General features: G+C 33.7%; 1 non-coding gene across 1 annotated transcript; it reads left to right on the forward strand.

Moving 5' to 3' along the window:
* Window positions 1-356: 356 nt before the first annotated feature.
* LOC128296084 (small nucleolar RNA R71) lies at window positions 357-462 on the forward strand. The gene has a single exon (XR_008286632.1). It is a non-coding gene; the product is annotated as a small nucleolar RNA R71 (small nucleolar RNA).
* Window positions 463-11,887: the final 11,425 nt, after the last annotated feature.

Consider the following 11,887-nt stretch of genomic DNA (forward strand, 5'->3'; position numbering starts at 1 on the left):
CTATGTTATGGCCATAGGGTGGGTATTCTGAATTGCTTGATCCACCTCCACTTGCTTCGCACTGCATTACTGGGTGAACCTGTGAAGAACTAAGAAAACCATCAATTTTCTTATTCAAAGGTTCTACCTGATTAGAGAGCATGCTGATTGAATCGACGTTATAAACGCCGGCTGCTTTTGTTGGCTTTGTCCTCATGACTTGCCACTGATAATTATTCAGTGACATCTCTTCTATAAATTCATAAGGATCTTCATGTGTCTTATTATTAATGGTTTTGCCCGTGGCTGCGTCGATCATCTGTCGAGTCGAAGGATTCAGACCATTATGAAATGTTTGAACCTGTAGCCAAAGTGGTAACCCATGGTGATGACACCTTCTCAAAAGGTCTTTGTATCTCTCCCATGCATCATAGAGTGTTTCTAAATCTATCTGCACAAAAGAAGAGATATCATTATGTAATTTGGCTGTTTTAGCCGGCGAAAAATATTTTAATAAAAACTTTTCAGTCATTTGTTCCCAAGTAATGATTGGCCCTCGTGGTAACAAGCTCAACCACTGTTTAGCTTTGTTTCTTAATGAAAAAAGGAATAACCGAAGGCGAATGGCGTCATTAGAAACGCCATTAATTTTAAATGTGTCGCAAAACTCTAAGAAATTTGCCAAGTGAATGTTGGGATCCTCGTCCTGCAAACCATCAAACTGAACAAACTGTTGGATCATTTGAATAGTGTTAGGTTTCAGTTCAAAATTATTTGTAGCAATAGCAGTTCTATCTATACTTGACCCAGTTCCTGTTAAATTAGGTTTAGCATAATCATACATAGTACGTGAAGCAGGATTCTGATTAGCAGCAATCGCAAGAGGTAGCGGATTTTCTTGGTTTTCAGCCATCTCCTCGGTTGTGGTAGAAGTATCGCCCTCTTGCTCTTCCTCTCTTTATTGTAAGCTTCGCCTTATTTCTCTTCGGCTTCTGCGAACTATGCGATCGATCTCACTATCAAACAGTAATGGTCTTGACGAGTTTCTTCTGGTCATAAACTAGAAAAACCAATCGGAAGAGAATAAATGAAGAATTAGAAAATAAAATAAAAATAAAAATTGCAATAAAAGTAAAATGGCTAAAGTAATAAAAATCGAGTGTTCCTAATATCCTAGCTCCCCGGCAACGGTGCCAAAAACTTGATACGTGATATTCGTGATAGGTTTTAAAGATTTATGAATGAATTGTTCTTGAGACTAACTTATTATCATGATTAAGGCAAGTGTACCTATTAAACAGTAATATAGTTCAGCAAGACCGGATTGTCGAACCCAAAGGAATCACGAGTACTAGTATTTACTTCCTTTTTATTATCTAGCCTAAAAATTAAGAGGTTTGGTTATCTAAACTAATTACTAAACTAAGAATGCATAGAAAGAAAATTTGGGAAAATACTTTTGGGAAAATTCGATTGATTAAGACAATACCTAAGGAAAAATCCACCTAGACTTCACTTGTTATTTGACTCTAAATCAGACGATTTATTCATTTGACTTGATCCGTAGAAATCCCTAAGTTATATTATTATCTCTCTCAAGACTAATAACATCTAACCCTAGGTTGAATAATTGAAATCTCTTTCTAGTTAACACCCTAGAATTGCATTAACTCGATCTATAGGTTCCCTTATTAGGTTTCACCCTAATCCGGAAAAATCTTGTCACCCTATCTCTAGGCGTGCAATCAACTTCGCTTAATTATAACAATTTTACTCTTAGACAGGGTCTATTCCTCCTCTGAATAAGAGCTTAACTTGAATCAATATCCTGGAATACTAAAACAAGAATTAAGAACACATAATTAAGAACAAGTCAAATATTTATCATACAATTCAGATAATAATAACAGGATCCGTCTTAGGTTTCATTCCCTTTAGGTATTTAGGGGGTTTAGTTCATAATTATAGAAGAAAACATCTCAGAAGAATAATGAATACAAAACACAAAGAAAACCCAAAACCACTGAATAGAAATTGACAGGAGATCTTCAGCCTTGATGATGAATCCGGCTTCTGAGATGGACCAATCGGCTTCCCTTGAGTAATTCCTTGCCTCCTACTCTGCGTCCCCTTCCTAAGTGCCTCTTTAGGTGTTTAAATAGGCTTTAGAATGCCTAAGAGCCCTCAAAATTGACCTTTTTTGAATAGGGTTATTGTAATAGCCCAAAATTGGGTCTAGTTGGAAAAGAGGTTTCGGGACCACAAAATCCAAAATTGCATGATTGTGTAAAAATTTTGTGAAGAAATTCTATGCATAAAGTGCTCAATTTGAAGTTAGGGACTAAATTGAATAAGTTGCAAAACCTGCATTCTAGAAGTTTCTAGTATGAAATTGCTTTGAAATATTAATTAGGAGGTCTTAAATAGAAATTTGACCAATTTCTAAGTGATGGACAAAAATTGGACATGGATGGAATTTTTGAAAGTTTAGTAAGGAAGGGCATTTTGGTCATTTGGTAATTGAAAGAAATAAAAAGGGAAAATAAAGCCAAAATTGACTCATCTTTTTCATGGAGGCCGAAATTAGCATGGGGGAAGCCATGTCTAGGGTTTTCAAGCTTGCCAAGCTCAATAGTACCGTTCTAACCCCGTTTTTCAAGTTCTTTACGTTTTTGGAATCCCGGTAATTTGATTAAGCTTATTTTAGCAATAATTTAAGCTAGGGTTCATATTTGGAAAAATACCCATAGGAGAAATGTGTTTATTTTTATGTTTTATGATATAATATGAGGTTTTAAATTATGTTAGACAACTTGTGCTACTCGTTTTGAGTGAAAACGAGTAAAAGGGCTTAATCGGTAAAAATACCTAATAGTCATAAGTATATGTTAGAGTGAGAATTTGATGTTTCCATAGAAGGGAAAAGTGATCAGCATGTCATAAAACATAAGAATAAGGGATGAAGTTTAATTCCTGAGCCTAGGGGCAAAAGTGTAAATATGCAAAAGTTTAGGGGCAAAATTGTAATTTTTCCAAAGTTTGAGTTAAGGACTGTTTTGAATAGTATATTAATTAAATAAGTAAAATATGATGTTTTAGATCCCAGAAAAGGAGATTTGAACCTAGAATGAGAGAAAAATCAAAAATTGGGAAAGTTGGTAAAATGGTCGTTTTAGTATCGAGGTAAGTTCATATGTATAATAAGCATTAATTTATGCATGTTTCCATGTAAAATTGATATATTTATTATAATTTTTGAGGTGTTCAAAGTATGTAAGTTGGTATGATAATAATAGAGCAATAATGCTGTAATTTATATTTGAAAGTTAAATTTAGTGAATGAATTGAATTAGGTTAAATTAAATGATTATGGTGCCAAGTTTACTAATTGATTTAAAAATATGTCTATGGTGCATGAAGTGCATTGAATTATCATACATAAATGTGATTTATATGATTATGGATATTATGGGAAATTGTAAGTTCATATGATTTTAATAAGGCAATGTGTAATTTAATGTTATTGCCTTGATATTAAATGAGAGTAAGTTTATATGTAAGTAATACATCAATATTACTTGTATTATGATATTTTATAATAATATTGGAAATATGTTTGTGGATAATTACTTGATTAGTGAAATTGTTGGAAAAGAGAGAGAAATCCCGATTGAACCTTCGGAAAGATTGGATGATATAGATAGTATGTAGCTAGGTCACATGTATGGTGCTGGGTGCACATCATGTGTACAAGAGAGCTACAAGACATTTTTATGTAGCTAGGTCGCATGGGTGATACTATGTGTACTCAATGTAGACAAGAGGGCTATGGGGTATATGTAGCTAGGTCGCATGCGTGGTTCCAAGTGAAGGACACCATGTAGACAAGAGAGCTACGAGATAAATTGGCTAGGTCACATGGGTGGTATTGAGTGTTCACCATGTGTACAAGAGAGCCGAACCATATGATGGGTGGAGCTATGTGCTGAAACCACCAAGAATTGAGGATAGATTCGAAGTGTTCAACGGGAGACTCTCTATGTATTGCTTTGTGAGTTTTGTGATGAATAACTGCAGGAACTTGGTTATGTGAATGATGTGTTCATTAAGTGACCAGGATGTGGTAAGGTTATAAACAAGTAAGTTATACATGAGGATGATTTCATGGTGACCTTGTGATCATGGGCCTATACTTGTGATGTATGAAATGTGGTGAAAATGACTTGTGATATGTATGTTAAAATGAGGTTAATACAAAGAAAGTGTGAAAGAGTGAATTAGCAATAAAACTGTTTTGGATAGTAGCAGTGACATGATTTTGAAAAATCACAAAAAAATAGTAGAAATTGAATCAGAGACTCAATGAGATATCAAATTAAAGCTTAATGCGTCTATTTTCATATAAAAGAAACAGAGCAAGAAAAGGAGTTCTATATTTTGAGATATTTATGTTTTTGTGAGACTGATTCAGAATGATTACGTGATCCCCTGTTCTGACTTTGGAAAATCAAAAAAATTTGGATAAAAATAATTAGAGGATTAAACTTATATTTTTAAAATCCCTAATAAGTCTATTTTCAAGATAAATCAACAAGAACATTATCCGAGTTCTGTACTATGAGATAATTAATTTTTAGTAAAGAGAGGTCAGAACTCTCAGAAAGTGAAACAGGGAAATTTTAATGAATAAACTGTACTAATTGGCTAAACCAAAAATTATGAAAATTTTATGGTGGAAAGATATGCGAGTCTAGTTTTAGGGGAAATTTACGGATCTTAATTTGGAGCTCTGTAGCTCGAATTATAAATAAGTAAGTGACTATGACTCGTGTGGACAGTTTGATGTTAGCATTTATTAGTAAATTGTGAAATTGTACTTACAAGAATGCTATATACATTAAGGATGTGGAATGGAGAGGAGGAGGAGGAAAATAAATATATGTGGAATACATGGAAACTATGGTATATGAAATATTGATATAATGAAATAAATGATATGTGTTTATAAGAAAATAGAAAGAGAATGATATGTATCATGACATGTATTTATATATATATATATGACTAGTCTCAATGTAATGCTTGTTGGGTATGGAGTTGAATTGAAATGTTTCAGGCAAACATGTTATTTTACGCATCTGAATTGTGGTATTTTATAAAGATATGATCTAGTTTTAAATATGAATGCTTGATGATTAAGCTGAAGATATTTGGTAAGATGATAATCTTGGTATAAATGTATAAGTGGTACTATAATAAACAAGGTAAAATGCTATGTTTGTGGTTTAATTGAGAATATTTAATCATTAAATGAATACCATGTTATATGCTTTTGATTTTGTATAAGTGTGTAAGAGATTAAGGTTGACCAAAGCTTGGAAAATAACCTAGGTATATTCCACAGTGTGTAAACACGGCCATGTGTCTCAAATTGTATGGAACACGACTTTGGGACACGGCGTGTGGAGCCTTAAAGCATGAAATTTTCAAGATTTTCGTAAGTTCTCAGTTTAGTCTCGAACCCTTTCTAAAGTATGTTTTGGGCTTCGTAGACTCAAATAAGGGACTATGTGTAAGTGAATGAACGTTTCGAAATATGAATGAAATTTTATGGCCCGTATTTTAGTTTAATGTTTGTATGTTTGTCTGGTAACGCCTCGTACCCTATCCCGGCCTCGGGTATGGGTAAGGGGTGTTACATTTAGTGGTATCAGAGCAAGTTTAGTTGATTCTCGGACTAACATAGCAAGTGTGAGAGTTTAGTTATACATGCCACAAATATGTGATAGTGTGATGTCTCCCGACACTAATGAGGACAATTTTGTTTAAAATGAAGTGTTCTCCAATCGAGCTACATCTGACCATTTAATAGTAATATTGAAGTATTTGAATAAAGTGTAGCTATGATGTGTTAAACTCGGGAAGGTATGAATAAGAATTCGTGATATAAGTGTATGTGATAATATGTGAGATGAAAGTTTATATAGCGATATATTTATTCATATTTTTTTGGCCTACATATGCTGTTGCATGCTTGACTAAATTAATTAGTAAATGTGATGACTAAAGTTATTCAAAATTCATAGAATGTATGAGTGAGTGCACTTGTTTGAAATGAGATAATTGGAAATTTTATGTAAGATGATATGAATAATAAATTGTTTGAAGTGGATAGTATGATTATAATGACATATGTGGATAATGAAAAAATGTGTCATATAGATATATGTCGAATCGAGTTAGAGATCAGACGACCTCACCCCTTACCGATGGGGTGTATATAACTAAAATTCATGAGAATCATGTTGACTAAGTTCCTAAGTGTGGAATCAAAGAGTTCAAAGGATAAAATAATTATAGATATGACCGAGACCGAGAATGGTTGACAAGTGAAGGACAGAGTTAAAGAAATATCAGAGTTGACTGAGTTATCTTGGGATTGAAATTGATGACAGGGTGTTTCTGAAAGTATCGTCTTGAAAACAATTAGTTAGTAATGCTGGAAATTATGAGAAAGATACTCAACTTCACTCCGGTAAGATTTTCGAGGACGAAAATCTCTAAAAGGGGGGAGAGTTGTAATAGCCCAAAATTGGGTCTAGTTGGAACAGAGGTTTCGGGACTACAAAATCTGAGATAGAAATAATTATTTTATGATTATTTTGAGGTCTATCATATGATTGCATGATTGTGTGAAAATTTCGTGAAGAAATTCTATGCATAAAGTGCTCAATTTGAAGTTAGGGACTAAATTGAATAAGTTGCAAAACCTGCATTCTAGAAGTTTCTCTTATGAAATTGCTTTGAAATATTAATTAGGAGGTATTAAATAGAAATTTGACCAATTTCTAAGTGATGGACAAAAATTGGACATGGATGGAAATTTTAAAAGTTTAGTAAGGAAGGGCATTTTGGTCATTTGGTAATTAAAAGAAATAAAAAGGGAAAATAAAGCCAAAATTGACTCATCTTTTTCATGGAGGCCGAAATTAGCATGGGGGAAGCCATGTCTAGGGTTTTCAAGCTTTCCAAGCTCAATAGTAAGTCCGTTCTAACCCCGTTTTTCAAGTTTTTTACGTTTTTGGAATCCCGGTAATTTGATTAAGCTTATTCTAGCAATAATTTAATCTAGGGTTCATATTTGGAAAAATACCCATAGGTGAAATGTGTTTATTTTTCTGTTTTATGATTTAATATGAGGTTTTAAATTATGTTAGACAACTTGTGCTACTTGGTTTTGAGTGAAAACGAGTAAAAGGGTTTAATCGGTAAAAATACCTAATAGTCATAAGTATATGTTAGAGTGAGAATTTGATGTTGCCATAGAAGGGAAAACTGATCAGCATGTCATAAAACATAAGAATAAGGGATGAAGTTTAATTCCTGAGCCTAGGGGCAAAAGTGTAAATATGCAAAAGTTTAGGGGTAAAATTGTAATTTTTCCAAAGTTTGAATTAAGGACTGTTTTGAATAGTACATTAATTAAATAAGTAAAATATGATGTTTTAGATCCCAGAAAACAAGATTTGAACCTAGAATGAGAGAAAAATCAAAAATTGAGAAAGTTGGTAAAATGGTTGTTTTAGTATCGAGGTAAGTTCATATGTATAATAAGCATTAATTTATGCATGTTTCAATGTAAAATTGATATATTTATTATAATTTCTGAGGTGTTGAAAGTATGTAAGTTGGTATGATAATAATAGAGCAATAATGCTGTAATTTATATTTGAAAGTTAAATTTAGTGAATGAATTGAATTATGTTAAATTAAATGATTATGGTGCCAAGTTTATGAATTGATTTAAAAATATGTCTATGGTACATGAAGTGCATTGAATTATCATACATAAATGTGATTTATATGATTATGGATATTATGGGAAATTGTAAGTTCATATGATTTTAATAAGACAATGTGTAATTTAATGTTATTGCCTTGATATTAAATGAGAGTAAGTTTATATGTAAGTAATACATCAATATTACTTGTATTATGATATTTTATAATAATATTGGAAATATTTTTGTGGATAATTACTTGATTAGTGAAATTGTTGGAAAAGAGAGAGAAATCCCGGTTGAACCTTCGGAAAGATTGGATGATACAGATAGTATGTAGCTAGGTCACATGTGTGGTGCTGGGTGCACATCATGTGTACAAGAGAGCTACAAGACATTTTTATTTAGCTAGGTCGCATGGGTGATACTATGTGTACACCATGTAGACCAGAGGGCTACGGGGTATATGTAGCTAGGTCACATGCATGGTTCCAGGTGAAGGACACCATGTAGACAAAAGAGCTACGAGATAAATTGGCTAGGTCACATGGGTGGTATTGAGTGTTCACCATGTGTACAAGAGAGCCGAACCATATGATGGGTGGAGCTATGTGCTGAAACCACCAAGTATCGAGGATAGATCCGAAGTGTTCAACGGGAGACTCTCTATGTATTGCTTTGTGAGTTTTGTGATGAATAAGTGCAGGAACTTGGTTATGTGAATGATGTGTTCATTAAGTGACTAGGATGTGGTAAGGTTATAAACAAGTAAGTTATACAAGAGGATGATTTCATTGTGACCTTGTGATCATGGGCCTATACTTGTGATGTATGAAATGTGGTAAAAATGATTTGTGATATGTATGTTAAAATGAGGTTAATACAAAGAAAGTGTGAAAGAGTGAATTAGCAATAAAACTGTTTTGGACAGTAGCAGTGATGTGATTTTGAAAAATCACAAAATAATAGTAGAAATTGAATTAGAGATTCAATGAGAGATAAAATTAAAGCTTAATGCGTCTATTTTCATATAAAAGAAACAGAGCAAGAAAAGGAGTTCTATATTTTGAGATATTTATGTTTTTGTGAGATTGATTCAGAATGATTACGTGATCCCCTGTTCTGACCTTGGAAAATCAAAACAATTTGGATAAAAATAATTAGAGGATTAAACTTATATTTTTAAAATCCCTAATGAGTCTATTTTCAATATAAATCAACAAGAACATTATCCGAGTTCTGTACTATGAGATAATTAATTTTTAGTAAAGAGAGGTCAGAACTCTCAGAAAGTGAAACAGTGGAACTTTTAATGAATAAACTGTACTAATTGGCTGAACCAAAAATTATGAAAATTATATGGTGGAAAGATATGTGAGTCTAGTTTTAGGGGAAATTTACGGATCTTAATTTGGAGCTCTGTAGCTCAAATTATAAATAAGTAAGTGACTATGACTCGTGTGGACAGTTTGATGTTAGCATTTATTAGTAAATTGTGAAATTGTACTTACAAGAATGCTATATCATTAAGGATGTGGAATGGAGAGGAGGAGGAGGAAAATAAATATATGTGGAATACATGGAAACTATGGTATATGAAATATTGATATAATGAAATAAATGATATGTGTTTATAAGAAAAGTAAAGAGAATGATATGTATCATGACATGTATTTATATATATATGACTAGTCTCAATGTAATGCTTGTTGGGTATGGAGTTGAATTGAAATGTTTCAGGCAAACATGTTATTTTGCGCATCTGAATTGTGGTATTTTATAAAGATATGATCTAGTTTTAAATATGAATGCTTGATGATTAAGCTGAAGATATTTGGTAAGATGATAATCTTGGTATAAATGTATAAGTGGTACTATAATAAACAAGGTAAAATGAGTATGAGAGACACATGTATGATGACATACAAATGCTATGTTTGTGGTTTAATTGAGAATATTTAATCATTAAATGAATACCATGTTATATGCTTTTGATTTTGTATAAGTGTGTAAGAGATTAAGGTTGACCAAAGCTTGGAAAATAGCCTAGGTATATTCCACACAGTGTAAACACGACCATGTGTCTCACTGTATGGAACACGACTTTGGGACACAAAGTGTGGAGCCTTAAAGCATGAAATTTCCAAGATTTTCGTAAGTTCTCGGTTTAGTCTCGAACCTTTTTTAAAGTATATTTTGGGCTTCGTAGACTCAAATAAGGGACTATATGTAAGTGAATGAACGTTTTGAAATATGAATGAAATTTTATGGCCCGTATTTTAGTTTAATGTTTGTATGTTTGTCCCAGAACGCTTGTACCCTATCCCGCCTCGCACGGGTAAGGGTGTTACAGATTATACTTGGCTTAGGCGAGGACACGCAAAGTGCGATTACTCCAGCCAGTGGTCAAGGTTGTTGAATAGGCACGGGTGTGTAATCTACCCGTGTAAGTCATGCTTCAATCCTGCCAAAAGGACACGGCCGTGTTGATTTCCCATGTGGGTCCATTTTCTCTATTTTCGTCCCGTTTCTCGCTCTTTTTACTCTCCTATGCCCACCTAAGTATAAAACATGAAATTAAAGAATTAGGAGCATCGAATTCACCAAATCTAAGGAGAAATCATCCATAAATGTGTTAAGCATGGGATAAAAATATGTATAAATTATGGTTTATCAGTAAGAGACACGGCTGTGTGCTTTTTTTTAATTGGGAGATCTTGGTTATCACGGTTTCAAATTGTTACACGGGATGGCCACATGTCCGTGTGCTACTGTAGATATGGTGATTAGATTTTTTACATGGCTTTAGTGAGTTGCATGTCCAGGATACACGGTCGTGTGACTCCAACTTTACACGGTCACCTGTTGTAACACGACCTAAACACACAATCGTGTGACCTTATTTTGCGAATTTTCCTTGATGTTTAAAATTTTTCAATTTAGTGCTTATTTGTACTTGGGTGAAATTAAGAGCTTTTGTAAGGTAGATTTAGACTCGAATTTAATTGAATACCATAATGTTTGAATGTTTATGACATGATTGATTATTTGAATAATTTATTTATGATTTAATTGATATGTAATTTTTGAAATGTTGCAAATTAGTCATAGTTAAATTCTAGGTTGATATTAGGGCATACGTAAACTTGTACAAGGCATGAGAAAAGTTATCCTTAATGATAATGCATTAATTTGAATATCATTGTGTGACTCATGTTTTATTTGAGTGTTAATTGTGTAATTATGAAGTAATTTCATGTTTATTTGAAATAAACAATGTGAATTGAATGCATTTTGTTTTGGTATTGGTTGTAGCACTCTATAGCTAGGGTGTAACACCCCTCACTCGAATCCGTCGCAGGGATAAGGTTACATTTAAACATACATTTCTCATACTTTTTTTCATTTAAAAAATAAACCATTCACAATCATACATAACATCCCTAATACGAGCCTATGAGGCCCAAAACATGCTTTAGAAGTGGTTCGGGACTAAGCCGATATCTCAGGAAATTTTTGGAATACTTAGAAAATTTTACAAAATACGACGGACACACGCCCGTGTGGCCCAGCCGTGTGTCTCACACAGCCAAAGACATGCCCGTCTCATAGGCGTGTGGACATTTGAAATGGGATCACATGGCTGTGTCCCAGCCCGTGTCCGACCCTATGTAACTCTCCGACTTGGGTCACACGGCCAACCACATGCCCGCCTACCATTTGAAATGGACTTACACGCCCGTGTGTCAAGCCATGTGCTAGGCCGTGCCAAACCTATAGGGTATACTGACTTATGCCACACAGCTAAGTCACACACCCGTGTGCTTGGCCGTGTGGAGCTTACTGAGTTGGTTTCTAATTAAACACCAGGGGATACATGGCTACGTCACCAGACTGTGTGTCACACAAGATTGAGACACATGCCCATGTCTCTACCTGTGTGGACAAAAATAGGCTATTTACCAAGCCATCTTTCTCACTCAATATTCATTCACCTACACCAACCGAAATTGCATATAACCACAACTTCAAATGTCATTTAAACTCATCCAAACCAAGTTCAATTCATGCTATATCAATACCAACAACTTCAAGGCACACAAGTACCACAATATGCTATTCAATTT

The sequence above is a fragment of the Gossypium arboreum genome, chromosome 7 (genome assembly GCF_025698485.1).
Source record: "Gossypium arboreum isolate Shixiya-1 chromosome 7, ASM2569848v2, whole genome shotgun sequence".
Lineage (NCBI taxonomy): Eukaryota > Viridiplantae > Streptophyta > Magnoliopsida > Malvales > Malvaceae > Gossypium > Gossypium arboreum.